This window comes from Orcinus orca, chromosome 8 (genome assembly GCF_937001465.1).
Source record: "Orcinus orca chromosome 8, mOrcOrc1.1, whole genome shotgun sequence".
NCBI classification, from domain to species: domain Eukaryota; kingdom Metazoa; phylum Chordata; class Mammalia; order Artiodactyla; family Delphinidae; genus Orcinus; species Orcinus orca.
Genome location: NC_064566.1, coordinates 33,010,053 through 33,019,575, shown reverse-complemented (window position 1 = coordinate 33,019,575; position 9,523 = coordinate 33,010,053). Strand labels below are relative to the sequence as shown.

The following is a 9,523-nucleotide window of genomic DNA, read 5'->3' as shown; positions in this document are numbered from 1 at the left end:
CGTAAAGTTTATGTTATGTGAATTATACCACAGTTTAAAAAAAATATTTTTGTGGCTTTTAAATGTGGATGACAACTTGGGAGCTATATTTAGAACTCTCTCTCTCTCTCTCTCTCTCTATATATATATATATATCTATATATATATAGAGAGAGAGAGAGAGAGAGAGAGAATTTTCTCCTTTGAAGGAGATATAGTGGCTTGCCTGGTTATTCTGTTTTAATGATTATTGCATTTTTTAAAAAAAAATAAATTTGATAATTTCACAGTGTATATCTTTATTTCACTTATTATTTGGTTAGCTCTTTTAAAATATAGACTAATACATACATCAGTGAAATTTCCTTTAGTATATCTATGACTATTGTCTCTGTCTCTTTTATACCTGAGTTTTGGTTCTGTGTTTTAACCATTCATATCTACATTCTTCTCTAAGAACATTTTATTTCTTTTTGTCTCATTTTGATTTTGGTGTGATTTCCCAAACCTATTGTTGAAATCATTGGTTTCACTTTCTCTAGTTTTTATCCTACTCTATCTGGCTTCTATGGCCATTTTAAATTCTTCAATGACATATTTTTTTTCACCCTACCATATTTCCATATTTCCATATTTCCTCCAATGTCCTGTGCTCTCAGACTGTAATTTTATGCAAACAAATAAGTACTGTGAGAATATCTAAACAATTTATGTTCACTTGGGAATATGTGTGTGTGTGTGTGTATGTGTGTATATATATATATATATAATTTTCACATATAAATATTTGTTTATTTACATTTTTGTTTCAGAATATATATTTTAAATGTTTATCTTCATGTTTTCATATTCTTATGGGTGGCACATGTATCCAAGCCATCTGTTAAGTGTGAAAAATTATATGAGTATTTTTACCATTTCCTACTTATGTGTGCAAAATTCTCCTGTCAAAATTTAAATTGAGATAATGAATGATGTATGGATATCTATTATTTTACCTACCCTTTCTTTACTTTTCTTTTCTTTTGACAGTAGCAGTGTGATGGTATATGAGGAATACTGTTGAAATTCTTAACATGTGCAGTCAGAAAACTTGATTTCTGACATATTGTTCTGTCTCTCTCATCTTTGTTTAAGTGTCTTATAACAGTAACCTGAAGTCCATCCAGCTCTGTTGAGTTCAGGAAGTAAACTGAATTAATTGGTGTTTACCCATTCTAAACTGCTCCACAGATTTATAATAAATCAAACATACTGGAGAGCAATCAGCTTAAAGGCCTATAACCCACACAAAAGTTTTTGTATTTGTCAGGCCAAGTAAATTTCTTTCATCCAAGGTTTTCAGGACATTTTGTGATAAAATCAAGGGGTGAGCTCTCAGCTCACCTATCAGTCTCCCTACCCTTCAATACTTACCAGTCCCAATTAGGGGATTCCTTCTATATTAGCATGATATTATAACTATAGTGAAACAAGATTTAAAAAATAATATTGAATAATCATGGAATTTCTTTCCTTACCCAGGAAAATCAGGCTTTTAATGGTATTTCTTTGAAGCAGAGAAAAGTGTTCTACATATAGTGGTTCACATCAACCAAATAAAGTACTGATGTCTCTAGCCTTTGCTTCCCAAAATGGAATAGTAGGGTTTTCAAAATATGTCCCCACTTACTTGTCACTATTCTAAATAAAAGGAAACACATAAGCCAACTTTTGGTATTCTCCAATTGGACTATATCTGTTAGGCATCTCTTGAAGCCCATAGGATATGATGGGACTGCAGTGGGTTGAACAGTGCCCCCCCCCCCGCCCCGCCACCAAATTAATGTCTGCCTGGATCCTCAGAATGTGACCTTATTTGTAAATAGGGTCTTTGTGGATATAATTAAGGTAAGGATCCATATAAGACCATACAGAATTAGAGTAGGTCCTAAATCCAATGAGAATGTCCTCATAAGAGACAGAAAAGGGAGAAGAAGTCCATGTGAAAATTCATATGAAGACTGAGGCAAAGATTGGCTCCAAGATAAGGAACACCTTGAACCATCAGAAGCTGAAAGAGGCAAGGAAGTATTCTCTCCCACAGCCCTCCAAGGGAGTATAACTCTACTGACACCTACAGTTTGAACTTAGAGCTTCCAGAACTAAGAGGGAATAAATGTCCATTGCTTTAAGCCAACAAGTGAGTGATAACTTCTTACGTGCATCCCTAGGAAACTAATATAATGCCCTGATCTAAAATTTGCTATTTTGGTCATTTCTGTATCTTTCTGAGAAGAGTTTGTAAGCTCGTTCTTCTACTACCAATCTTTCTCAAGGACTCTCTTTTAATTTTTAAAGGTAATTAACTTAAGGTCCTGTTTTCAAGCCTTAAAATCAATTTAAAAACTCATAAGAAACTTGGTTTAATTTTTTGAAAAGAAGTTTAATTTTGGTTGTGTGGATGGGGTTTGATGTATACTATGTAAGTCAGTGATTCCAATCTTCCGTTTGTAAGCGCAAACGCACTTCTACCAGTAAAAATATTCATTTCATATCATGATTTTTCAGCTCTGTTTAGAAGTCTTAGTAAGACAGAGATAGGCTACTAAGATGGATATTGTAAATAAATAAAATACCAACAGTCATTTTTTATGTTCTGCCAGGAGGACTTTGTTCTCCCTTATTTGTTAATCACTTGTCTGTAATGAAGTTAAGTTCCCTACTTGGAATGTAATGTTAAGTTCTGAATTCAAATTTTAAAGAAACAGAAAAAAGAAGGTTTGAAGGCCCTGCAAGCATGGTGTCATCGAAGGGGAGGCAGGACATGCCCCAGCTGGGGGGCTACAGCCCTATCGACTACAAGCGGAACCTTCCGCGTCGGGGGCTGTCAGGGCTATAGCATGGTCGCCATGGGCATCGGGACCTTGCTCTTTGTGTACTGGAGCATGATGAAGTGGAACTGCGAACGCAGGCGCCTGCAGATCCAGGAGTTCGAGGCCCGCATTGCGCTGATGCCTCTGTTGCAGGCAGAGAAGGACCGGAAGCTTCTCCAGATCTTCGGGAGAACTTGGAGGAGGAGGCGATCATCGTGAAGGGCGTGCCAGATGGGAAGGTAGGTGAGTCCGTGTTCCACACAACGTGCTGGGTGACCCCCATGCTGGGCAAGCTCTACGGGCTGCGCATGTGCACAAACGAGGAGGTTCTCAACGCCACCTCCGGCTTCAAGCAGTACACCTAGGGGCCTGTGCCCCTCAGACCACTGGACCCCTACTGCCTCCCCACCAGGAGAGAATAAACGCTCTGGAGACTGGCAAAAAAAAAAAAAAAAAGATAGAAGGACTCAAAGTCATTTTACATGATGGAAGAAATGGGATATATGTACCTGTGTACATGCTAACTTTGTAAAACAGCTTAACCTCCTTCTGTTTGGCCTTCAGATATAATGAGATGATTAGGAAGTAGACGATTCAGAAAAAATAATAATTGACATAAAGTTAATAAAAAGGATTTTCTAATGGACCGAATTTCCTGAAAATGGAAGGCACTAGGAATTGCAGTGGGGAATCTGTTACTAGATTAATAGTTTTCTAACAGTGAGTGCCTGGAATTCCATTCTGTGGCTTAAAACATGGCAAATGTATATCTACTAACAGGTTGTAGATGTGTCTGACTGTAACCTCAAGAAATAAAGGAAAATAATAGAAGCAAAGAATAAAATGTATGTAGTGCTTGGATTATAGAAAACCTTGAATGCAAGATTAAGTGTTTCTGATTTTTCTCTAAACAATGGGGCTGGGATGTGATGCTAGGAGTACTTCTTGAAGTTTTTGCATAATTATGCAATCAAAATACAATAAAATGAACATGATGATAAAATTAAAGATAGTGTGAAACAAACTCCAACTTTCTTACATTTAAAAGTGTGTTTTTGGGTTTTTTTTTACATATTTGGTTTTAACAGATACTTTTATTCCCTAAAACTTTGCTGTAGAACATTCTCTCAAGAACTGAAAGAAATGGACATGAAGTCAAGAAATACATCAGGGTTAAGAAATAGAGACATGGAAGGAGAATAATAAACAGGCAAACTAAAATATATAGAAATGCAATCAAATACACTAAGAAAAATGTCCACAGGAATTCAGTAGAATCTCATTTTCTTGATTCACATATTCTATTGCTAATCCTTTGAAGCATCAAGGGTTGGGAATTTCTATTTCTCAGGGTAAATATAAATTTCCCTAGAAGTCTACAGAAAATCATATGAGCACAGAGAAGTAACAATAAAATACTACACAGGGCTGAATGTGATGGCTTAGTTACTGAGTTTACTACTAGATGTTACTTTTAATTCATAACAATGAGAAAATTGGCTCATATGTTATAGCATAGTTACTGGGAGAAAAAAAGGGGCTTAGACACAATTTTCTATGCCTTTTGAAGCTGACTTTAGCTGGGTTGTATGATTAGTTTTGCCTGGGGGTTAGAGAACTATTGAACATTCTGGCAGTACTAGGGCTCATTTGGCTTTCTCTATAAGATATTGGTCAATTTCAGCTTATCTGGCAAAGACTAAGGTTGCAATTTATTTTATTTTATTTCTTAAATATTAATTGAAACTTTTCCTTTTTCCATTCTAAGATCAACCAAGAAGTTTTACACAAAATGGAAAAACACAATGCTTTCTCCCTGTGGTGACTTCTTGGTATTTTAACAAAGGCCGGCTGAGCAGCAGGGAGGCACGTTAAAGACAGCACTTTCCTGGCAGGTTTGTAAATACATGAGAAAACAGGCAATGCTCATGCTTTTAATACTCAAGAATAATTTATAAATTAATTGTACTAACTCTGAAAATTGTATTTATTCAACATTACTGTGTCACAAGAACTATATTATTTAGGTGCTAGAAACAAATTGCACAGCCTAACCTCAAAGAGCTTACAGTTGACAAAAAACAAACAAACAAACAAAAAACCATGTAGACATATAAATATAAATGTCTATATAAAGATGGTATAATAATTTCACAAAGGGTATGTCACATCCAGTAAGTGTTGGGATCATAGACGGATTCAATGAGGAAGTGATTTGAACTAAATTTTGATGACTTTTTGATGAAAGACATTAAGGAAATAGAGGGAAGGACATTCCAATAAAGGGGAAAACATACATTAACACACATAGGCAGGAATGCCCAGAGTGGCATTAGGAAAATAAATTAGGAAAGTTAGATTGTCTGGAAAGTAGTATCCATAGTAATAGAAAATATTACCTCAACTTGCAGCCTGGATTAAGCCATGAAATTATGTTAATAAGTATTTCATTACCACTGTAGTAAACTTTTAGAAAGGAATTCATGAGCCAACTCAAGATTTGCTTCTCTAAAGAAGACTAAGCTCTCCAGCCTACATTCCTAATGTCCATTTCTGACTTCTCATATCTCTCATAGTTGCTATTTGTCCCTTTTGCAATCAACATTTCTCCTGATATTCACATAATTCAACCTCATTTCCTCATAGAGCATCTGAAATCCTTCAGCATACGGTTATCTTCTTTCAAAACTTTCAAATATTCATCACAGCATTTGTCACAAAATACTTAGCAACTCATCCCTAATGATGGGATTTGAACAACTAAACAAGTTTGCTTACTTCAGTAATTTAAACCTCAGCATGCATTAATATGTGCTAGGTAAAGAGAATGTACTTTCACATTACATTTTGATGTGCACTTTTTATCTCTGAATACTTTCTGAAAGGTGATATGCACCACTGCTTGCTTATCGTAAAATCCCACATGTCATAACAGAAAGCCAGATAATAAACATTTATCAAGAGACATGCAAGTAAATTGCTTAACATAGTATTGGGGCATAGAAATCCATTAAATAAATGTTGCCTAGGATTATGATTATTAATAGTGATCGTGGTAGACACAGTAGCAGTAGGAATAGTAACAGTGGAGGTGGTAATTCAAAGATATTTGAAGAGGTAAAGAGTCAATATAAATAAAGTCAACAAAAAAATAAATAAATAAATAAATAACGTCAACAAAATATGGATCATATTATAATAAATACCACATTATTATATTTTATGAAATTTTAACTTTTAATAAATGTTTGAAACATATTAACAAATGCTGCATTAAAAATAAACCAGAAATATTTCATTTTGACTTGTATTTAAACTAATTTTTGTAAATCTTTTGTTTTATGCAAAAAAAAAGTAACACTTTTTATATGGCACTCTTTTTTGGATCATCATGGCCAATGAAAGGTATGTTCAAAATTTTGTAGTCACAGAATAAAACTATTTTTTCACAGCATCTATAATAAAAATTTACAACAAAATTTTTATTCAGCAACACAATATGGTGCAGTTTTATGTTTCCTCTTATTATTGTCAAAATGTATGGTTTATTCCAAATGATATTTAAATCTCCTTATTAATAATCCTTATTGTCTGCATAGAACATACATTTTTTATACCTCACACAGAGAAAATTTTTAGTGTTAAACAGAAAGTCTATAGGAATTTTCTGAATGAACTCAATGTTGAATTTAAAATATGTATATATTGCACAAGGAAAATTATAGCTGAAAATGGACCATTTTCATAGCTTTCCAACAAAAAAAGCTAAATGGTTTAAACTTGTATCTCAAAGCAGCAATCCACTGATCATCACTTCTCTAAAGCAAGAGAGAAATCTATGTTGAACACTATTTGAAAAGCAGTTAAGGACTAATTACAGAGAATTAAATCATGTCTTTTTTTTTTAATCCATTTTAGTAGCTGAAGTAGTTTTCAGGAGTTACTAAATTTTAAAAACCTGTGGGGACAACTAACCGCTGAACAATCATTGATAGGAAGCCACTGGAATTCACCAAAAAAGATACCCCACATCCAAAGACCAAGGAGAAGCTGAATTAGATGGTAGGAGGGGCGTATTCACAATAAAATCAAATTCCATAACCACTGAGTGGGTGATTCACAGATTGGAGAACAAGTATACCACAGAAGTCCACCCACTGGAGTGAAGGTTCTGAGCCCCACGTCAGGCTTCCCAACCTGAGGGTCCGGCAATGGGAGGAGGAACTCCCAGAGAATCAGACTTTGAAGGCTAGTGTGATTTGATTGCAGGACTTTGACAGGACTGGGGGAAAAAGAGACTCAACTCTTGGAGGGCACACCCAAAGTAGTGTGAGCAAGAGGACTCAGGGGAAGGAGCAGTGACCCCATAGGAGACTGAACCGGACCTACTTGCTAGTGTTGGAGGATCTCCTGCAGAGGTGAGGGGCAGCTGTGGCTCACCATGGGGACAAGGATACTGGCAGCAGAAGTACTCCTTGGCGTGAGCCTTCCTGGAGTCTGCCATTGGCCCCACCAAAGAGCCTGTAGCCTCCAGTGCTGGGTTGCTTCAGGCCAAACAACCAAAAAGGAGGGAACTCAGCCCCACCCATCAGCAGACAGCAGATTCAAGTTTTACTGAGCTCTGCCCACCAGAGCAACAGCCAGCTCTACCCACCACCAGTACCTCCCAACAGGAAGCTTCCACAAGCATCTTAGATAGCCTCATCCACCAGAGGGCAGACAGCAGAAGCAAGAAGAACTACAATCCTGCAGCCTGTGGAATGAAAACCACATTCACAGAAAGACAGACAAAAGGAAAAGGCAGAGGACTATGTACCAGATGAAGGAACAAGATAAAACCCCAGAAAAACAACTCCATGAAGTGGAGATAGGCAACCTTCCAGGAAAAGAATTCAGAATAATGATAGTGAAGATGACCCAGGACCTCGGTAAAAGAATGGAGGCAAAGATCGAGAAGATGCAAGAAATGTTTAACAAAGACCTAGAAGAATTAAAGAACAAACAAATAGAGATGAACAATACAATAACTGAAATAAAAAATAACCAAGAGATTACTGGAGAAATCAAAGAAGAAATAAAAAAATACCTAGAGACAAATGACAACGAAAACACAATGATCCAAACCTATGGGATGCAGCAAAAGCAGTTCTAAGAGGGAAGTGTATAGCAATACAATCCTACCTTAAGAAACAAGAAAAATCTCAAATAAACAATCTACCCTTACACCTAAAGGAACTAGAAAATGAAGAACAAACAAAACCCAAAGATAGTAGAAGGAAAGAAATCATAAAGAGTAGAGCAGAAATAAATGAAATAGAAACAAAGAAAACAGTAGCAAAGATCAATAAAACTACAAGCTGCTTCTTGAGGAGATAAACAAGATTGTAAACCTTTAGCCAGATTTATCAAGAAAAAGAGGAAGGGGACTCAAATCAATAAAATTATAAATGAATAAAGGAGAAGTTACAATGGACACCACAGAAATACAAAGCATCATAAGAGACTACTACAAGCAACTCTATGCCAATAAAATGGACAACCTGGAAGAAATGGACAAATTCTTAGAAAGGTATAACCTTCCAAGACTGAACCAGGAAGAAATAGAAAATATGAACAGACCAATCGCAAGCGCTGAAATTGAAACCATGATTAAAAATCTTACAACAAGCAAAACTCCAGGACCAGATAGCTTCACAGGTGAATTCTATCAAACATTTATAAAAGAGCTAACACCCATCCTTCTCAAACTCATCCAAAAAATTTCAGAGGAAGGAACACTCCCAAACTCATTCTATGAGGCCACCATCACCCTGATACCAAAACCAGACAAAGATGCTACAAAAAAAGAAAACTACAGACCAATATCACTGATGAATATGGATGCAAAAATCCTCAACAAAATACTAGCAAACAGAATCCAACAACACATTAAAAGGATCATACACCATGATCAAGTGGAATTTATCCCAGGGATGGAAGGATTCTTCACTACATGCAGTCAGTCAATGTGATACACCATACTAACAAACTGAAGAATAAAACCCATATGATCATCTCAATAGATGCAGAAAAACTTCGACAAAATTCAGCACCAATTTATGATAAAAACTCTCCAGAAAGTGGGCATAGATGGAACCTGCCTCAACATATTAAAGGCCATATACAACAAACCCACAGCAAACATCATTCTCAATGGTGAAAAACTGAAAGCATTTCCTCTAAGATCAGGAACAAGGATGTCCACTGTCACCACTATTATTCAACATAGTTTTGGAAGTCCTAGCCATGGCAATCAGAGAAGGAAAAGAAATAAAAGGAATGCAAATTGGAAAAGAAGCAAAACTGTCACTGTTTGAAGATGACATGATACTATACATAGAAAATCCTAAGGATGCCACCAGATAAGTATTAGAGCTTATCAATCAATTTGGTAAATTTGCAGGATACAAAATTAATGCACAGAAATCTCTTGCATTCGTATACATTAACAACGAAAGTTCAGAAAGAGAGATTAAGGAAACAATCCCATTCACCTCTGCAACAAAAAGAATAAAATACCTAGGAGTAAACCTATCTAAGGTGGTAAAAGACCTGTACTCAGAAAACTATAAGACCCTGATGAAAGAAATCGAAGATGACACAAACAGATGGAGAGATATACCATGTTCTTAGATTGGAAGAATCAATAT

The 9,523-nt window shown here is 35.9% G+C and overlaps 1 pseudogene; it reads left to right on the top strand.

Annotated features, from left to right (window-relative positions):
* Window positions 1-2,758: 2,758 nt before the first annotated feature.
* LOC101282123 (NADH dehydrogenase [ubiquinone] 1 alpha subcomplex subunit 13-like) lies at window positions 2,759-3,199 on the top strand (annotated as a pseudogene).
* Window positions 3,200-9,523: the final 6,324 nt, after the last annotated feature.